Source organism: Lepisma saccharinum, chromosome 1, assembly GCF_977018435.1.
Source record: "Lepisma saccharinum chromosome 1, izLepSacc3.1, whole genome shotgun sequence".
Lineage (NCBI taxonomy): Eukaryota > Metazoa > Arthropoda > Insecta > Zygentoma > Lepismatidae > Lepisma > Lepisma saccharinum.
In genome coordinates, this window is record NC_139229.1 from 28,103,443 (window position 1) to 28,125,296 (window position 21,854).

General features: G+C 45.5%; 1 protein-coding gene across 3 annotated transcripts in view; it reads right to left on the bottom strand.

The window, feature by feature from the left end:
- The window catches only part of LOC145994027 (uncharacterized), a 358,614-nt gene that overhangs the window by 74,206 nt on the left and 262,554 nt on the right, over positions 1-21,854 (bottom strand). The window lies entirely within an intron of this gene.

A 21,854-nucleotide genomic window follows, 5' to 3' on the forward strand; every position in this document is an offset into this window, starting at 1 on the left:
AACAAAGCTATTTAGATTTCAGGATAGCGTAGCATCAAACATTAACGAATCAGATCAGCTTTAAAAATAAACTAATGAAACCACTCTCAGGAAGGAACCGAAAAGCGAGAAAAGAGAATACGGAAATAAGGATAATAAAGAGAATTGCAGAAAAACAACGTGATGGTTCAGCGATCAGAATCTAACCGATCACTAACAGGACACAGGATCAGACAGGAGCTACAGGATAGAAAAGACGAACAGCAAATGAGTGAATCGAAGCTGGGTACACTGGAAGAGAAAAAACAACCATTTGACCTCCCTTTGAACGCTATTTGCATGTAACGCTTTGCAATCACCAGTTCGAAAACTATTTGCGTCACTGTCCAGTTCGTGGTACGTCCAGGGAGGAAGAGGCAATGAATATTTAAAGAACTATTTATTGGATGGGGAGTGTACCGTGGGCTGTTTCGGCAAATGGTTTCCAAACCAGAAAACACGGTTACTGGGATAATGCATCGACAAACTCGTGCCTTGTCAGTCGTCGTACAAATTCGTAGTTGGGAGAACACATTCCTTCCTTTGATACTAGTAGTGTTTGGGACCACATTGACACGAAACTTTGCAGTCTCCTCCGCGCTTGTGAATAAGGAAACTAACTAACTAACTAACTCTCTCTCTCTCTCGCTCCCTCGCTCTCTCTCTCGCTCTGTCTGTCTGGAGTTGCAAATGGAAAATGGATATCTAGAAACCTATTAAAGAAAATGTGTCTACATACAAGCCTAGTAAAACTCGATCTTCTCGGATATCTAGCAAAAAATTCAGTCTCCGCCCGCACATCGTTAACATGCCACGGCTCCCACGTTCGAATCCCGGCCTGGTGGCGGACGTTCTTTGCGAGTGCCCATTCATTAGTTTCATCATGTGGTCATCATTCTCATAGTCGCGATTCGACCAAAATGGCAGAAAAGCGGAGATAAATAGAAAAAATCACAAAAATGTCGACCCAGACACGTGGCAAAAAACTAACCCAGTCTCGACGCGACGTGTGTGTGTGTGTGGGGGGGGGGGGGGGGTGGAGTCCCGGTCTAGGCTTCGAAAAAGACCAGCCTGACGATAAAGGTTGAACCACACATTTCAGGGACGGATGTACCGTGGTAAGACTTGATTTTTGTTACTTAGTGTCGAATTTCCAGCACTTCTTGGCTAATCGCTAAGATCAGAATTTTCATTGAGTTGGTGTTTTAAGTCCACTTTATGCACAGTAAGGCTAATCGGGACTGGACCTACAGTTTAAAATGGGATCCGAACCACTTGTGCCTCCACCGGGTATCAAACCCGAGACCCCTTAGATTACAATACGACGATGTTACCACTACGCCATCGGAGACAGAGGTGGCCACAGGGGGGTTTCATGACGCGCCCGCGTCATGGGAATTTTTGGGGGATACAATTTTATACCAATTCTATATATCTTCACTCAAAAATGGGGGGAATGTTTCGTTTGATTGACTTGTTATTGATATTTAGTTATGGTTATTATGTACAGTTTTTCTACCTACCTGTGGGTGATCGCGTCGATGGGGTTGAATGAAAAACCAATTCTTATGCACTTAGAATCGGTTTGGTTGGGGGAGGGGGCGTGCTGCTCGCGTTAATACAAGGTTAGTCAAGCAGACAAATTGCTAAGAATAAGGTTCAGTACACAAACAATGGCAGTGAGCCTGAACAGTTTTGTACATTTTATGTTAGCAAACATGAAAGTGAGCCAAAAGTACCTAAGGTAAACATATAATGCTTAAATATTGTTCCGCTAATTTTGTCTGACCAAAATAATTTTGAGTAAATAATTCGGCACAAAAGGGGGGGGGGGCGAATGTTCTACATTTTGGGGGAGGTCCTCTAAGATCATAATTATATGATGCAATTTATGAAGGGACACTCGAAAAGAACACCCATGCCGGGTTTCGAATCCAGTATACTTAGTATCGTGTAGCGCTGGGTGCTAACCACATCGTCACGGATAACGGTCGGACGTGGCATGAGGTCAAAGAACAGAAATGAAAACATTTGTTTACACATTTCCGTCACAGGACAGAAGTTTATCAATGCCTTGTCCAACAACGACTGTGATATACAGAGCATTCCCTGACATTCGCTACGAGACTCGGCGGCAAGCGGCCCGGCATCAGCGCTTGTCTTTCCTGGTGAACGGGCCCGCGACAGTCGCTTATATTAAACCTCGTAAAAAAGTTTAGAGTAACAGGGTCAGTTCTGAATAAAAGTGGAAAGAAAAATGGGGAAATAAAGTATACAAAGACAATCCGCACACCATCCGTGAGTTAAAGGAGAGTGTTGTACGAAAAATCGGGAGAATTACAGTAGACGAACTTGCACGTGTAAATGCCAATTTCCTTCGGAGATGCCAGGAATGTGTTGCAGCAGAGGGACATCATTTTCAACACCTTCTGTAGTCAAGGTTAGTACACAATATGAAAACTGTAATTTTAATAGCCGACTCTAGCGACTGTCTCCGACACGTTCACCGGGAGAGACAAGCGCTGATGCCGGCCAGCTTGCCGCCGAGTCTCGTAGCGAATGTCAGGGAATGCTCTGTATATGATATAAGGATAACGACAATAAGTTCCCTCTAAAACTCTAGGAAAATGGTCTTGCGAGTTTATACGTTAAACTCAAAAGACAAAAGTTTGGTTTTTGATTCACTTTATGCTCAGATAGGCCGATCGGAAACGGAATTTCTTGATTACACGAATAACGTTGTAGCGGTTTACAGGGTTAAGGACCATCGACGCAGTCTCCTGCTCTAGTGTTTAACTAGAGTCGCAGACAGTGGCGCTTTATTTCGTGGCTGCTGAGCGAACAGAAAGCTTGCTCACCGAGCAACGCTAATTCGAGCGTTGAGTACCTGAGCGATCACTTTGCTCGCTGAGCGCTCGACTTGCCTGGAGAAGCCTTCCAACCTAAGCTTCCTGCTTGTTAGGCCGGAAAAACTGGATTCAATATTCCTTGAAAATTAATGGCTCGTAAAAGCCACTTTGCGACGCCCAAAGGAGAAGAAGGGGGAGGGGGGTTAGTGCCCGCGTTAGGATACTTACTGGATATTCCTCGAGTTTCTGGAAAGGCGGTACTGATTGCTTCTAAGAGAGAGATCTTCTCGCGTCCAATACAAGGTTGCACCAGCCTCTTCGCCAAGAGGAAAGCTGTTATTGTGTTCCCCTTTACATCCATGCATTAAGGCTAAACACAAGCAACAAAGTTTTATTTTCAACTACATCTTCTTTGTAAATCAATATTCTATTTCTAATTAACAACGTTGAGGAGAAATAATTAGTGCACTTCAGAAGCAAAGAAAGGTTCACATCAAAGAGAACTGAATAATTCTTAAACCATCGAACGCCTGGAAATCGATAAGACTTTTTTGGAGACAAACTATACGCGAGGTCGTGAAAAAAACCTGCTAAAAGGTTGGTTGATTGGTTTCTTGTGCCATCGGGGAGGCCCACCTGCTAAAAGGCAATGGGGCCTTCTTCCCCATTTTGTTTATTTTGTACATCTTTTCTCTCTCTCCTACTTTCCTTTATCTTTCAATCTATCCTTCACTTTGTTATTCCTTCTTTTCCTCATTCTTCTCATTTCGTTATAACTTCGTTTGTATAACTCTTTCTCTCCTTACTACTCTAACGTATTTCGTTTATTTTCGTCTTTTGTTTCTCCCCAAATTCCTTTTCTCTCATTCTATCCTTCCCCTCTTTTTCTTTTTCATATATTTAATCCTCTCGCTCTCCGATTCCTCTTCTCTGTCAATATCTCCTCCCCTCTCTGTCATTCCTTCGTTCCCTCACTTCTTCGCAAAGGCGTTCCCTCTCTCATTTCTTTCCTTCTCCAATTCAGTTTTCTCTCATTCTTTTCTTCCCCCTTTCAATTTTTATTTCTCTGTCTCCGATTCGCGTTCGTCTTCATTTCCTTCTATCTTTCAATCCCTTCTCCATTTTCTGTCATTCCACCTTTTCTTCAATCTCCTTCTTCCGTTACATTAGCTTGTATTTCTCTCTTCCTTGCTTACCTCTCATTTCTATCGTGCTTTTCGACTTGCACCATTTCCCCCCATTTTCTTTTTTCTCAATTTTCCTTCCCCTTCCTGTCTTTATTCTCTCCCCCTATCCGGTGCCTTTTCTCTGTCTCCCAGTCTATCTACAACTATGAATATTGCATATCTCATGGTTAACCGTCCTATTAAAACAGAGTTGAAAATTTCTAATATAGGCTATGGGTGGGGAGGAAGATGGACAGAGCAGCATTTTATGGAGGGCTGCAGCCCACCTTCGCCCACCTGGCGACGACACTCTTGCAAGGATTTGATTTGATTTATTTTACTTCGTTTCTTGTGGCAACTTTGGCTAATTTGCGAGGATGGGAATTAGTGATGATATGATGAAATTGATGAATAGACATCACAAACGTCCATGCCCAAGCCAGGATTCGAACCCCAGGACCCCTGGTGTCGCAGAGCGATGTGCTAACCACTCCGCCACGGGGGGCGGCACTCTTGCAAGGAGTAAAGCACAATGACGACAAACTATTCCTGTAGTCCCAACGCATCACGTGAAGAGAGGCGAAATCCTCACATCCGAAATTGACACAGCGTTTACACGAGCTAGTACGGACTCCTTTCGTGCAATGGAACGCGAGAGCGCCTACACACTCCACGTGCATTACTGCTGCCCGCACCCTGTATCCCGAGAGTATAGTGCGTGGGTACGAGGAGCGACGCATTCCATGCAAAAATCCTCCCCCAGAGGGAGGAAGTCAGAGGCTGTATTGATTGCAGATTAACAGTGTAGCTAACTTTGAACGCCTCTTAAACTCAGATCAAAGAGATCTTTTCCCGGTGCAGCTGTGAGGTTGCCATCTGGCGGACTATTTCTCACGGTATCTAGTACCAGCATCCGTGTGCTTTTACCAAGACTAATCAATTGTAACAAAACGAATTCTCTTTCCAGACAATTTAAAGATAAATTAAGACGATACCGTGTTGCTTTAATATGCAAATTACCAGGTTTCAAGAGTTAAAACTGCACTTGTCATCAAAGAGAGTAAAGTTTATTCAATATTATTCAAGGGGCTTCTCGATGACGGAGTGGTAACGCTGTCGTCTTGTAATCAATGGGTTCCGGGTACGATCGCCGGTGGAGGAACGTTTCACAGTGGTTCGGATCCCATTTTAAACAGTAGCTCCGCCCTCGGTTAGCGGTTAGCTGAGTGTAAAGTTTATTTCAACTTTGTCGACACTATTCAACATAAATGTTCTTCTCAACGTGCAGGTTCTCAATAAGCATGGCAAGTTATCTCTTCTCTCTCCTGGTATTTTGGCAACTTCCTTCAAATCTTCTTCCCAAGCTCTTCTATACTCTGTCCCAGGAATCTGTGGAGCAAGGCCGCACATAACGGCAGAGAGAAGGGGGAAAACGAGCGGGCGGAGCAAAACAGTGCGCGCTGCTGAAAACTGCTTTTAGCTGCAGCCGCCTTGCAATCACTTTCTATGTCACGCGTTTATTGGTCGAGCCCTCTCAGTCACTACTTGTCTCGTTCGCTTGCTCCACACACTCCTGGGCAGGGTACAGCTCTGGTCTAATCACTTCTGATCTTTCTGTTCGCATGTGCTACCATACGAGTTTGCTGCTTTCTACTACCAGAGGTACCTTGTAATGAAAGTACTCTCAGGTTCGTTCATTTGACTAAGTAAATATGTGATAATCCTAACCAAATATGTCCGATGTGGTTAGAAGAACTTAAGAAAAAAGTTCTGCTGGTGAACAAACATTTGCGTGGCAATTTTTGTGAGGGGCTATTCCAAACATTTCTTTCTTGCGTACAATCTAACTCCATGGTATTCTTAAACTAGGAAATATATTGTCACAGCAACACCGTGACTCAATCTCTCTATTTCCAGTTCAATATCAATTCAATCTTGGGCAATTTTGACAATTTCCTTCAGGTCCGTCGTCACCAAAGACGATTGAGGAAACACAAGACACCTCGACTATTGAATACCCTGCATATCTAAGCGTCTCAGTGCTGCCATCTCTGGTCAAGCACGAAACTACTTTCCAGCAGTACGTGGAGGCTACTTCTGATTGGCTCATATCTTTTTCATCAGAATGGCGCGTACGGGAATCTAGTTACGATCGCGGCTACTAAGAAAGGACAGCTGCTCATGCGTCGTATAACAACAGGCACGGCAGATTGACAATTTACGTTTGATATTTTTTGAGCTTAAAACCTCTATGAAAACAGTTCGAAACAAATTTCTTACAATAACAGAACATTCTTGCGGTGGCGAGTTCACTCACCCGTTTTCAAATATTATTTGAACGACGAGAAAACAACGCGTAAGGCACAGACATCTGGTGGGCTGCTGCTAAATTACATGGCAGTTACATACGATGCGTTTCAAGGCCGGTTGAGGCATCTTGTACTCCACCGTCTTTGGTCCTCCACACTGTCCTTATAATACGTACTTTTCTTGGGACTTCACACATTTCTCTTTCCAACAAGAGTTCTATCTATGTTCACCCCTTAAAATTCCACTTAGCCGTGATGAAAGTTTCCGAACTAGCAAGGATACGCTAGCCACTAGCAAAAAAACCGAACTTCGAAATAACGGACAAGCTACTCAAATAGTACGAAGCATTCTTTATTGTGCAATAAACTTAATTTAATTTTCCCTTACTTTCATCGACGTTGCCAGCTCACCATTAAGAATTTTCGTATCCAATAAAAAGGAATCCAATAATTCGCGGACGTATTTTTCTCCTTTATAGCAGTACGCGCTAAAAGCATCGGGAGGTCGTTATGCTTTTTGATGTCGCATTCAATAAGGAAAGAGCGCATAAAAAAGGGGGGTTGAGGGGGGGCAATTCCTTAACTCACAGCGCTTCCTCCTGGCTCCATCGTCATCAGTCTTTCTGCAGGGGAGAGGGGGGGGGACATAGCCCCTAGCCTCCAAAAATTCCCTTTCAATTTTTTTTTTTAAAATAACAACCTAATCTGATTTGACCAAGGGAGGTAGAATCTCTCAAGGAAGAGGCCGTTTTCGAAACGGTCGGCACGCCATTATTACGTCATGGATAAAAGGGACGACGGGTTGCCAGTGTTGCCAACTCATCGAAGTTCAATTTTGGTGAGTGAATATGACGATTGCGGCGAAATTTATTGGCCGATAAAGAAGGAAATAAAGAACTTGTTTGCATCTTCAAGCGAGGGTCGTAATAGTGAAATTATTGTTGGGAAATCGGGACGTTCTCATCACTCAATTCAATTGGGTTTCCTGCTGGAAGTGGCAGGGAGAGGGGAAGCCTAGTTCTCCGTCGAACACCCTAATCTGGCCAGCTTTTAAGTTTAACCAAATCTAGTTGCACATTGCAACGAAAACTAAGTCATTTACGTCGAAAATGTAGTTCGCTATCTAGTTCAAGAACCTGTGGCATGTTTACGTAAGACACTAATTGCGTGGGCTGCATATTTCATGCGTCTGCCAACAGACCTGCTTTCCAGGGTTTGCAATTCGAAAGTATTATCGTATTTATTTATGAAGAACCAACCACCTTTCGTCTGCGAATAGTATTGTATTGCAACAATATTTTTGAAGCACTTCTTCCCAGAAACGTGATAACTATTTTTAGCATCATTTCCAGATAAATATAAAATATTTAGTAATTATAGTCTTGAGGCATCATAATAGTATTATATACAAGTTTATTAAAAAATCAATCTGGATTGGATGAGACAACTGGCCTGCTTAAGAGGGTTGAAAATTCGCTATAATTATCGGTTCATTCATGTCCTGCTTACTAACAGTATTTCGTCCAATCGAACAAATCTTCTTGGGTTACCAGCTAGGTTAATTCGACGTTAGCGTCCAACGTTTCGAGGGGATACATTGCTCTCATCAGACCGCCAGGAAAATTACAAATCCTATTTTCAATATTTTATTCAATATACGTTCATTCGGTGCACGCGTTAGTGTCATATCTTGCGTTCAAAATCGAGCAGCTTTTGAAAATGAAACGTTTGCCGAGCCATTCATTGTCCTCAAACCTCATGAAAGATCACACGTTGTACACTTTCGTATAAAGCGTACGTGGCTACGTGCACAACAATGTAGTAGTTCTCGTGAATTAAGTACAACAAATTTCAGCTAATGTTTGAATGATTGTTGCTGTGAAGTTTCGTTTCCCTGACTTCCATTGGCTAGTTTATTGGTGTTTTTCTTGCAGTATGGAAGTTCTGGGCCTGTAGCTTGTAGTCCATCTTGTCTTGGATTTGTGGTCCTTACAGGGACCGAATTACTCCCCGTAAGGAAGGCGTTAGCAGGTATGTGTGTATAGGTTGTGGTGCATTCCAGCATCTGGGTTGTCGTATGTTTGCAGGTTGCTCTAGAAGTCAATTTCCAGAGCGGTGTAAAAATCCTGGATTTTGGTGGTTGTTGGTGTATCTGGCGCTGATGAGTCTCGCTGCCCTACTTTGTAAAAGCCTACACAGAGTGGCTACTCTAAGGCTATGACGAAATTCAAGTATAATTCCCGGTTTTAAAGACAAACATTCCAAAAATTCAAGCGTACAAGCAGATGTTTTCTATATTTCAACCTTACATATTACCGCCTCTCACCACCCACACACATATATATTAACAATATAAAGGGTATGTGCGATTCCACTGTATCCAAAAATTATAATACAATTCAATTAAACGGTATATATATTTACAATATTTAATTTTAGGCGCGAAGTTTGCATTTGACATTTCACATACTCAGACTCCAAATACATCTACAGACAAGTCACAAATGGTGCGGGATACACTAATCTACGAAGAACTGTTAATGGTACAATAATTTCAAACACTAATTTACATAATCAACTTCAAGATATCATATTTTGCAATAATCTTCCGTCTTTCAGACAGATTGTTCTACAAATGACACTAAAAAGATGGATTGAGAGAATTCTGTTCTATTTTGCACGCAGCTGTCTTTACTTTCCTCGATAAATATAAAAAATAAACTATGAAATACCTGCCTTAGAATATGTATAAATTCAGTGGGCTAGCTACGTTCAATTTCCCAAATAACTATATTTCCCAGCAGTATACGCCGTATTCCCTCTGGTCAATCTTACTCATTATAGTATACCTTCTACCTTAGTTTCACTTATCTACGTCATTTGACCAATATGTTTCACGTGATGGGGACATAATGTTGAGAATGTCCACCAGTTGATTAGTTTCAGCCCAAGGAATATGTGACGCTGTGACTGGAAAACTGACACGTTAAATATGACTCTAATCCAATACTTTGTGCAAAACGTTCTTGTGACAAGTGTAGTGACGTATGGATGGTGTGTTTTCGAGTAGACAGGTAGAAGACTATTACTCAATGTAATTAGTGCGGTCTTCAAAGCATCAACAAGAAAATAAAATACAACATGATGAACTCTAGCCTATAAAATACTACTATAGCCCTTACGTTTAAATGCAATCATTAAAATTCAAATTTTAAATGTGCTTTCTTTATTGTAACGAACCTCTTTTATATCAATTATATCATCACAACCATAATAATCAACGGATTTTTTTTAATAACTTATTTCCTACACATATTTAGCGTGAACATCCAATTTACAGTAATGGAAATATCCAAAGTTATTGAAAACAAGGTTTCTACTCAAACGTTTCACGAAACTTGGAGTATACCCTCTGAAAATTGGGAAACAGCAATGCTTCCTAACATTGAATGTGAAACTTTGTATGAGACAATTCAAATTCTGTTATTCTACTCTAAATGTACACTAGGTGTTAGTCTGTGTTTTGAATTTCAATCTCTTCAACGTATTAAAACAATCAGAACCATCTATTGACACACTTTTAATGTACAGTGTGTTTTAAAAGTCCTGCAACATCCTAAAAATCTATAACGAAATAAATATTGTTTTTTTTGTTTTTACACAGAAAATCTATTATTATTTTAAGCCCACACTGCTTAATGACATGTGTGCATGTAATCACGTGATCCCAAGATGGCGTCCATTGGCCGCAGAGTACCCTCACCTTGACCTTGGCCCGCAAGGTCACCAGATCTTACGCCTTGCGATTACTGGATGTGGAGACATGTCAAGACCCAGGTGTATTCACAACATTCCGGACGAGTACCGTCAGAACGAAGGTTTAGATCAGATTCAAACGAAGATTGCAATCGTGTTTGGACGTGAATGGTGCCCAGCTGGAGATAAAACCAAACCACATCAAACATTAATTTTCAAGTTTCCTCCGCTTAATAAACCTATTACTTTAAAAGTTATAGGTTTTTAGAATCCTGCAGGACTTTTAAAACACACTGTACAATATATTTGGAACATCACAATACTTTTTAGAATAACACACAGGAACATGCACACGATTCACACTGTTTCCGTTTCTAGTTAAAAACAAAACACAAACCACGTTGAACACCAAACCGTGAATTTTTCCATCTTTCGGTCACCATAAGCAACGTTTGGAAAACTCTACAGAGGGTAAAAAACGGAAGCGAGTTAATTTTTCAACATCATCCACGCCCGGCGGAAACCTTTAGCTGCAGAAGTTTCACGAACTGTAAAAAATCCTCAAAATCCCTGCAAAAACTCGAGAGAACCCTGTCGACGGAACATCAAAGTTACAACAAAGGATTTTGTATTGGCGATTTCAGATACCTGGTATGCCATCTGGTGAGAGTTTTTGGAACTACCCGTAGTGAGAAAATTTGCTTCGGAATACACATGAACTGGATATATCTTAGGAAAAATAAGAATTGAAGAAACGATATTTGTACGTTGTGTTCAGAGGATATGTGAAGAAATACAAGATAATAATAGACAAAAAGAATCAATATACAGTCTCTAACAGCTTTCCACATTGTAATAAAAAGGTTTCCTGACTTCCGTTCACAGGGGTGATACGTTTCTACTGTTGCACGGCAACAAACGAAATTTCACAAAATGCACACTTGTCAAAATGTTTTGTCAATTAGTCCCGCGTGAGGTGTATGCACATGATAGCTTGCCACAAACCACTTAGCTTCTTTCCGGAGGAAAGGAGGCTGGAATTGTAGAAGTGGATATTACAAATACATCTGCATTCTAGAGGGGGATACAGTATTTTAAAAATCGTAATTGCCATTAAAAGTTGTTCAAGGTCAAAAATTGGTAATCGGGAGTCACTTTAAGGTGGGTTTGCATTTACTAACTTGGTTTCTTCGAGTTCTTTACTGTTTTCAATTGAAAATATTGATTTCCTCAAACTTTCTGGAAGTGATGTAGCCCCACTAGCTCCCCCCATGTGTACGCCAGCGCCACACCACCAATTGTCAGTTTCCATAAAGAATAACGGTGCATGGACCCAGAATGTACAGTTGGAGCCAACATGGCGTGTTTCTTGTAGCTAAACTGTGCGATGCTTACGTTCAAAGATAAGAAGTAGTCTTGTGTGCAAGGAAAAAGGAGCTTCGAGAAGTCTAATCTTGTGGTCTGCATAACGAACATTTGTGTGCAGAATGTTGGTGTACATCTTGCATATGCCGAATCGTGCGTGCGTAATATGCGTGTTTTTCTGAATGGAATTGTTTTGGTAAATAAACTAACACAGAAACCAGAGGCGCTCGTACCCACAAACGGTGACTATATGTATAATTTCCCTCTTGGAGATTTTAACCTAGATCCTGAAATACTTGCGGCCCTGCATAGTGTTGTGCGTGTTGCATAACTCTACGGCGGTGACCGAAGTTGCCATTGTGGGGATGAATTGTACAGCAAAGTCTAACGTTTCTCCAATTTGAACATGATCAACTTGGTATCCCACACCCATCAGCAATATTGGCAGCGACTGTAGCGCCAACGGTGGCAGTTTTGAGTCCCGAACTGCGCCCACGAAAAATAATAAGCGCTGGCAACACTGCGCCGCAGGGAACATTTCAATGAATTTATCAGCATGTCCCGACAGTACTTTTAAATCTGTTATACGACCGGGACGGCAGGACGTAAACACTGCAGGAATGGGTGTGGTTTGATCTTCACGTTATCATAATAGACAATCTTCGCGGCCAATTTGTGTTCGAGGCAGTTGGAATAGCTGAAGCTCTCTCGTTGCCGCTGCTTCGCTCCTTTTCCATCCCTGCATCTTCCTCTGCTCCTCTTTATCTCAGCCGTGTTTATCTTTCTTTCATCCCCCACCGTTTTTATGCCCTCGGATGGAAGATGCTCATGCGAGTCGCAATCTCCTTCATCCAAATTGAAAGGGGAACCGGTTTAGAGGCGCATTTCGTTGTCAACTACCGGAAATTATTCTTTTTCTTTTCTTTAAGGCATCTGCAGTTTCCGAGAAACCTTAGCCTCCCTGCTACTTATCTCCGATGCGCCTGTCTTGGAAAAATAAAGCCTCGTTCGTTTCATTGTACCCACCGGGGAACAATAATCCCTACCTCACACTTTCCTACAGTTCTAAGGTAGGAAATTGCCTTGCGTATTCTCTTAAAAATTGTTCCGAAAAAGTTCTTTCAACGATTACACATACAAACGACAATGTGCGTGTATGTTATAGGATCGTATAACCATTGCAGTGAAATAATATGTAACATAATCGTTGCTGAATTTCGCCATCGCGACTATAAACTGAGATGGCTGTGTATTGTTGCCAGCTTAAAATAAGAGCCACAATACTAAGATCGTTCTAGCTCCATTTTGCAGTTACGTCCCTGTTATGGCTCCAACTACAACGGATATCAGATACTTTCTCAAAACGAAGAAGCATCAGACGGGTTCTGCAGTTCATAGAGCAAGCGTTCGGAGCGACAACAGGAGGGCTCTACTGATTCCAGAGCCAACACTCGGAGAGGCAACAGGAGGGCTCTGCTTATTCCAGAGCCAACACTCGGAGAGGAAACAGGGGGGCTCTGCTGATCCCACAGCCAGTGCTCGGAGAGGCAACAGGAGGGCTCTGCTGATTCCAGAGCCAACACTCGGAGAGGCAACAGGAGGGCTCTGCTGATTCCAGAGCCAACACTCGGAGAGGCAACAGGAGGGCTCTGCTCATTCCACAGCCAGTGCTCGGAGAGGCAACAGGAGGGCTCTGCTGATTCCAGAACCAGTGCTCGAAGAGGCAACAGGAGGGCTCTGCTCATTCCAGAGCCAACACTCGGAGAGGAAACAGGGGGGCTCTGCTCATTCCAGAGCCAACGCTCGGAGAGGAAACAGGAGGGCTCTGCTGATTCCAGAGCCAACACTCGGAGAGGAAACAGGGGGGCTCTGCTGATTCCAGAGCCAACACTCGGAGAGGAAACAGGGGGGCTCTGCTGATTCCACAGCCACTGCTCGGAGAGGCAACAGGAGGGCTCTGCTGATTCCAGAGCCAGTGCTCGGAGAGGCAACAGGAGGGCTCTGCTCATTCCACAGCCAGTGCTCGGAGAGGCAACAGGAGGGCTCTGCTGATTCCACAGCCAACACTTGGAGAGGCAACAGGAGGGCTCCGCTCATTCCACAGCCAGTGCTCGAAAAGGCAACAGGAGGGCTCTGCTGATTCCAGAGCCAACACTCGGAGAGGCAACAGGAGGGCCCTGCTGATTCCAGAGCCAACACTCGGAGAGGCAACAGGAGGGCCCTGCTGATTCCAAAGCCAACACTCGGAAAGGCAACAGGAGGGCTCTGCTGATTCCACAGCCAGTGCTCGGAAAGGCAACAGGAGGGCTCTGCTGATTTCACAGCCAGTGCTCGGAAAGGCAACATGAGGGCTCTGCTGATTCCAGAGCCAACACTCGGAGAGGCAACAGGAGGGCTCTGCTGATTCCAGAGCCAACACTCGGAAAGGCAACAGGAGGGCTCTGCTCATTCCAGAGCCAACGCTCGGAGAGGCAACAGGAAGGCTCTGCTCATTCCAGAGCCAACGCTCGGAGAGGCAACAGGAGGGCTCTGCTCATTCCAGAGCCATCGCTCGGAGAGGAAACAGGAGGGCTCTGCTCATTCCAGAGCCATCGCTCGGAGAGGAAACAGGAGGGCTCTGCTGATTCCCAGAGCCAACGCTCGGAGAGGCAACAGGAGGGCTCTGCTGATTCCCAGAGCCAACACTCGGAGAGGCAACAGGAGGGCTCTGCTGATTCCCAGAGCCAACACTCGGAGAGGCAACAGGAGGGCTCTGCTGATTCCCAGAGCCAACACTCTGAGAGGCAACAGGAGGGCTCTGCTGATTCCCAGAGCCAACACTCGGAGAGGCAACAGGAGGGCTCTGCTGATTCCCAGAGCCAACACTCGGAGAGGCAACAGGAGAGCTCTGCTGATTCCAGAGCCAACACTCGGAGAGGCAACATGAGGGCTCTGCTGATTCCAGAGCCAACACTCGGAGAGGCAACAGGAGGGCTCTGCTGATTCCAGAGCCAACACTCGGAGAGGCAACAGCAGGGCTCTGCTGATTCCAGAGCCAACGCTCGGAGAGGCAACAGGTGGGCTCAGCTGATTCCAGAGCCAACACTCGGAGAGGCAACAGGAGGGCTCTGCTGATTCCACAGCCAGTGCTCGGAGAGGCAACAGGAGGGCTCTGCTGATTCCACAGACAGCGCTTGGAGAGGCAGCAGGATGGACTCTGCTGATTCCAGAGCCAACACTCGGAGAGGCAACTGGAGGGCTCTGCTGATTCCAGAGCCATCGCTCGGAGAGGCAACAGGAGGGCTCTGCTCATTCCAGAGCCATCGCTCGGAGAGGAAACAGGAGGGCTCTGCTCATTCCAGAGCCAACGCTCGGAGAGGAAACAGGAGGGCTCTGCTCATTCCAGAGCCAACCCTCGGAGAGGCAACAGGAGGGCTCTGCTGAATCCTAGAGCCAACACTCGGAGAGGCAACAGGAGGGCTCTGCTGAATCCCAGAGCCAACACTCGGAGAGGCAACAGGAGGGCTCTGCTGATTCCCAGAGCCAACACTCGGAGAGGCAACAGGAGGGCTCTGCTGATTCCCAGAGCCAACACTCGGAGAGGCAACAGGAGAGCTCTGCTGATTCCAGAGCCAACACTCGGAGAGGCAACATGAGGGCTCTGCTGATTCCAGAGCCAACACTCGGAGAGGCAACAGGAGGGCTCTGCTGATTCCAGAGCCAACACTCGGAGAGGCAACAGGAGGGCTCAGCTGATTCCAGAGCCAATACTCGGAGAGGCAACAGGAGGGCTCTGCTGATTCCACAGCCAGTGCTCGGAGAGGCAACAGGAGGGCTCTGCTGATTCCACAGACAGCGCTTGGAGAGGCAACAGGAGGGCTCTGCTGATTCCAGAGCCAACACTCGGAGAGGCAACAGGAGGGCTCTGCTGATTCCACAGCCAGTGCTCGGAGAGGCAACAGGAGGGCACTGCTGATTCCACAGACAGCGCTTGGAGAGGCAACAGGATGGACTCTGATGATTCTAGAGCCAACACTCGGAGAGGCAACAGGAGGGCTCTGCTGATTCCCAGAGCCAACACTCGGAGAGGCAACAGGATGGACTCTGCTGATTCTAGAGCCAACACTCGGAGAGGCAACTGGAGGGCTCTGCTCATTCCACAGCCAGTGCTCGGAGAGGCAACAGGAGGGCTCTGCTCATTCCAGAGCCAGTGCTCGGAAAGGCAACAGGGGGGCTCTGCTGATTCCAGAGCCAACACTCGGAGAGGCATCAGGGGGGCTCTGCTGATTCCACAGCCAGTGCTCGGAGAGGCAACAGGAGGGCTCTGCTGATTCCACAGACAGCGCTTGGAGAGGCAACAGGAGGGCTCTGCCGATTCCAGAGCCAACACTCGGAGAGGCAACAAGAGGGCTCTGCTGATTCCACAGCCAGTGCTCGGAGAGGCAACAGGAGGGCACTGCTGATTCCACAGACAGCGCTTGGAGAGGCAACAGGATGGACTCTGATGATTCTAGAGCCAACACTCGGAGAGGCATCTGGAGGGCTCTGCTGATTCCACAGCCAGTGCTCGGAGAGGCAACAGGGGGGCTCTGCTCATTCCAGAGCCAGTGCTCGGAGAGGCAACAGGGGGGCTCTGCTCATTCCAGAGCCAACACTCGGAGAGGCATCAGGGGGGCTCTGCTGATTCCACAGCCAGTGCTCGGAGAGGCAACAGGAGGGCTCTGCTGATTCCACAGACAGCGCTTGGAGAGGCAACAGGAGGGCTCTGCTGATTCCAGAGCCAACACTCGGAGAGGCAACAGCAGGGCTCTGCTGATTCCGGAGCCAACGCTCGGAGAGGCAACAGGTGGGCTCAGCTGATTCCAGAGCCAACACTCGGAGAGGCAACAGGAGGGCTCTGCTGATTCCACAGCCAGTGCTCGGAGAGGCAACAGGAGGGCACTGCTGATTCCACAGACAGCGCTTGGAGAGGCAACAGGATGGACTCTGATGATTCTAGAGCCAACACTCGGAGAGGCATCTGGAGGGCTCTGCTGATTCCACAGCCAGTGCTCGGAGAGGCAACAGGGGGGCTCTGCTCATTCCAGAGCCAGTGCTCGGAGAGGCAACAGGGGGGCTCTGCTGATTCCAGAGCCAACACTCGGAGAGGCATCAGGGGGGCTCTGCTGATTCCACAGCCAGTGCTCGGAGAGGCAACAGGAGGGCTCTGCTGATTCCACAGACAGCGCTTGGAGAGGCAACAGGAGGGCTCTGCTGATTCCAGAGCCAACACTCGGAGAGGCAACAGGAGGGCTCTGCTGATTCCACAGCCAGTGCTCGGAGAGGCAACAGGAGGGCACTGCTGATTCCACAGACAGCGCTTGGAGAGGCAACAGGATGGACTCTGATGATTCTAGAGCCAACACTCGGAGAGGCATCTGGAGGGCTCTGCTGATTCCACAGCCAGTGCTCGGAGAGGCAACAGGGGGGCTCTGCTCATTCCAGAGCCAGTGCTCGGAGAGGCAACAGGGGGGCTCTGCTGATTCCAGAGCCAACACTCGGAGAGGCATCAGGGGGGCTCTGCTGATTCCACAGCCAGTGCTCGGAGAGGCAACAGGAGGGCTCTGCTGATTCCACAGACAGCGCTTGGAGAGGCAACAGGAGGGCTCTGCTGATTCCAGAGCCAACACTCGGAGAGGCAACATGAGGGCTCTGCTGATTCCAGAAGGAAGCGCTTGTGAAACATAAAAACTCCGGTGTATTAGAGGTTTCGTAAAGTGCAAAAGTTCTCAAATTTATCAATCAGTTCACTTTAGCTCGGATATGCTCATCGGCACTGGAACTATAGTTTAAAGTGGGATGTGAACCACTATATGCCTCCATTGGAAATCGAACCCGGAACCCGACGCCATCGGGGACCTAAATCAAACCCCGTGGTGCAAATAGCCTTCTGTAGGTTGCAGCTTTTCGTTGAGTGACACGTGTTCAGCTCAACGAGTTCCATCGCCGCTACTATTGCTTCTAAGTAGCTCCCAACTGTCGTCCTCAATGGGAATCGACTCCGAAATTTTGGAAGCTCCAAATTAAGGACTGCTCGGACTTTAGAGGAAAGCGCTAACCATAAAGCTGTGGAGGAGCTTTACGTCATGGGGTGAGACCCTCAGAAGTTGTTTTGTAGCATAATTACGGTGGTGTTATAACTAATTGTTTCAAAGTTACTCTAATGAGCAGTCACAGCATCATAATTTTCCTGCTTCTCATCTGGCCATTACGAAGAGAAACTTGTCTATCACGAGAAACCGCGAACTCTCTCCACTGCTCCCAACAAAGCGCTTCGGGGCAACAGTGTCAGATGCAGACAGACACTTTGGAATCGTAGAAGCGCGCGTGAGGTGGATTATCGCCCATAACCATCACTAATGTCATTCTGCGGCACAATGAGCTGACGTGATCCTAATCGCGTGATTCGTTGGGTTTCACGAAAGCACGCCCGTTGACTCTTTCCCATTTAACATCTAACTAGCAGGAAACAATGCCTTTGTTGTTCCCAGAGACAGGCGGACGGGATCGTTTCCCGTTTATGCATATAGGTGGCGGTACACAACCCGGGTCAGCGGTCGTGGACCGTTCTAGAGGTTTCCAGGAAACGACCGATGATCCCTCAGCACGAAATAGGCACGTGGAGGCGACTCCGTGTCTCGCAGGCTGGAATCGAGCCGAGGACATTGGTGTCGGTGCTCATGCAAGGTACTGTGTGCGAAAACTGCATAGCATCGCGTGTTAAATTAAGGTCTGGCATGTGATTTATCGTACAATTAAGATATACAAGTATGTATCAATCGCACAACACACAAAGGCTCAACAGATATTCTAACAAAATACGACTGAATTAATTAAAAACGTCCAGTCACACCTCCGTGGCGGAATGGATAGCACAGCGCGTTATGACGCCAGGGGTAGCAGATTCGAATCCCAGGCTGGGCATGGATGTTCACTGTAAGGGCCCTCCATCACATCACACATCCTCATCGTCGCGATTAACCAAAAAGTGGCAGAAAGCGACGCTTAACAAAAATCAAATCAAAAACGTCCAGATGTACTGTTCATCTGTACTCCTAAACGTGTCTGAAGATGCTTACTATGTAATCTTGCCCCTGCGTTGCCAAAATGTGTGGCGCTCTTAAACACATCGTCACCTTTAAGAGGGGAGGGAAACCGTGCACAGCGAGAGAGGAAGGGAGGGAGGGGGAAGAAATAGATGGAAACAGAAAAGATAAAATTAAAAGAAAGGAGGGACAGCAAAGGGGAAGCAAGAGAAGAAAACAAATGTCCATCGACTTTAGTTCACGAGTTTGCCTGGGTTTTTCTTACTTTGGTAGAGCTTCTAAGCCAATTCACAAAATAACATTACCGATATCTCCTGGACGAACAAATTGATGTGTGTCCGTAGGATATTCATGATAGAAAATGTTGGATAATTATCTCTAAAAACTATATATATATTTTTATATATTCTTGTATTCGCATATAACAGAGCTTTTATCTTGCTCATTTTGCTATGCATTTGTTTCTATATAACCAATTGTTTATTTTGTGTACATCCAGTGCTTTAAGAAACCTGCACTTCCATTGGTCAGTTCATATCGGGTGCGGTGCCTAGTTGCCGCCATCTTTGCGCGGTAGCTTACTTCCGCCAGTGTTCGTGCAGGAGTCACTCCGGCAGCAGCCGAAAGTCACCGCGTTCCGGATATTCATAAAAAACGTAAGCCTAAGTGGTTACGTTTCATTCGGCATATCAGTGAAGTGCAGTGATATGTGGTTCAGTATCACAGGAACATTACAGTGCTGATATCATTCAGTGAAGAACTAGTGACGTGTTATTGCAAAACCGGCTTCCAATTTCATATACACAGTTTACTGAGGCAGGAGTGCAGGACAGTGTAATTACGTGTTATGTGTACATATTTATTATTAATATAACGTTATAGTTTTAGTAAGTGCCTTCATTTTCTTTACACCTTAAGAAGATCGCGGTGAACTCAGTTCTATGGTGATACAATCCATTCCAGGGAGACAATCAGGGTCCTACCGGGCTGCAAACGCAAACAGAAAATTTTGGATATCCTAACATTCTTCATGGATATTTCCAATGGATATCCCATATGGATCTGTAATGGTATTTTGTGAATTTCCTTAGGGCACGTTTTGCACATCTTAACGGTTTTATGTGTGTGCATTTATCTTACTTTACGTCGCGTTTTCTCCTCCTTAGGCTAGTCGCGACAATGAGGATGAATGATGATTAGAACGAAACTGGTGGCGAGATGGTGAATGGACGACTCAACGTGCTCCGCCATCGAGGCGACAGGAAAACAATAAGATCCCAGCTCTTGGGCACAAAGAAAATTATTTTGATAGAAAGCTCAAATTTCTAGTCTGTAAACATAAGAAGGGATGGTGATTAGATTAAATAGATTTTGATTTCTTAAATTCTTGTTATTTAGCGTCGCTTTTCTCCTCGTCTAGATAACCGCGCACCAAAATGCATAATTTCAGACCAGGGTTGTTAGAGGTCCAGGAACCCTTAAATTCAAATGGGTTCTATTGAGTTCCGCTGCAGGACCGGAATCTTTTTCTCGCAAAATTTAAATTCGGTCCAAGTTTAATTCCAATGCGGAACTTGAACCGGATTAAAATTGATCCAGAAAAAATGTTCCTGGACCGTATTAAAACTGACCCGGAAAAAAATGGTTCCTGGACCCAAATGAAATACTTTACATACAAAAATGTTCTTTACGGTCCGATTTACGCTTGCTGATTTTCTCTCCTGGACCGGAATTGAATTGATTTAAAATACCTGCACCTTTAGCAAACTTGCTTCAGACGATTCGACATGATCGTTTTAAAGAAAGCAAAATTACACGTTAGCTGCGTCAACTGACGCGCCAAAATGCATCCAACTTGCTTAGATGCATATCGAGCTCTGTGTGTGTGTTTGTACCAGGCCAGGACTCGAACAAGGAATCTACCGTGGCGGCTATTTTCCTCTTGACGTCATGATATTTCACCACATTTTCGCATTGGAATTTGACGCCAATGGAAAAAAAACATTGCTCCAGGACTCGAAATCGACAACGAATTATAGAGACTCGCACCCAATCAGCAACAGCCGGCAACTCGTCCATCATAGTCTCTTCAATCGGATATTTCTCGGATAAGAGAACCTGCCAATAATTTTTCTCGCGTCTCCTTTTACAATCAGCCTCGCCCGTGACATCACCACGACAGGAGGTGTATTATTCGGGAGGGTTGATAGCCAGCGTGTTAATCTCCGACGTAAATTTCCATGCTGACGTTAATGATGACCGATCGTCAGGGGTCATATAGATATCCAAGTGAGAACGGCTCGTTGTACACATCCCGTCCCTTCCTGCTGTCCACGTTAACCGTGTGGCTATCTCGAGGCAAAGAGGACGACGCAGTAACCAGCTGAGGGGGTGATGCCTGCAATTTTACTGAATATCAAAACCAAGAAAGAGCTCAACACTGAACCCTTCTTCAGCAGTTCTTCCGTTGCGAACGTCTGAAGTCACCGTACAATGGCAGGTGTCCCAGGTTTGAATCCTGTCCTGAGCATGGCCGTTCCTTGTATTCCTTTATCGGTTTCATCACAATCAATCCTCATCGTCGCGATTAGCCAAAAGTGGCAGAAAAGCGAAGTAAAATAACATAATCCAATCAACCAATTCTGCAGTCACCGCGAGGAAGTGGATTTTGATCGAGTTTTAAGTCCACTTTATGCAAAGAAAGGCTAATTGGGACTGGACCTACAGTTTAAAGCGGGATCCGAACCAATGTGCTTCCACCGGGTATTGAACCCGGGACCCCTTGATTGCAAGGCAAAAGCGCTACCACTGCGCCAGCGAGGAGTCCCTCGCGAAGAAGTGGGGTTCGGGAGAAAGGAAAGGGCGTGTTGTGGCGTTACTCGGAAGAGAAATTCCGAGAATACCCACACGACAACATTTTTGCTGCAGGTGTGTAGAGCAGACTTCATAGCTTCAACACTCAACAGGAAAATAAAGCCGATTTTGTCACTAACACACTTATCTTTGTTTCATATCTTTTGAAATAAAATACTCGTTCGAAATCTATAATAGACTAAATCTCCGCTTGAAAGCCTCAAGTGCAACAACCAGGCATCAAGAAACTGTGTCGGGATATGCAGGCACACCTTCTCACTAGAAACTCTTAAGAGTTTACAATAAAAACTCCAAAATTGTGCTTGACAGTTTGTATACAAACTTATTTGTGTTCTTACTTTTTTCAATATTTCTGAGAAAATATATGAAAATTAAAGTTCTGTATATACTTCTTAGCATATACAGAAGGTTGATCCGCGTATGTGTGTCCGATTTTGGACTAGCACTTACCTT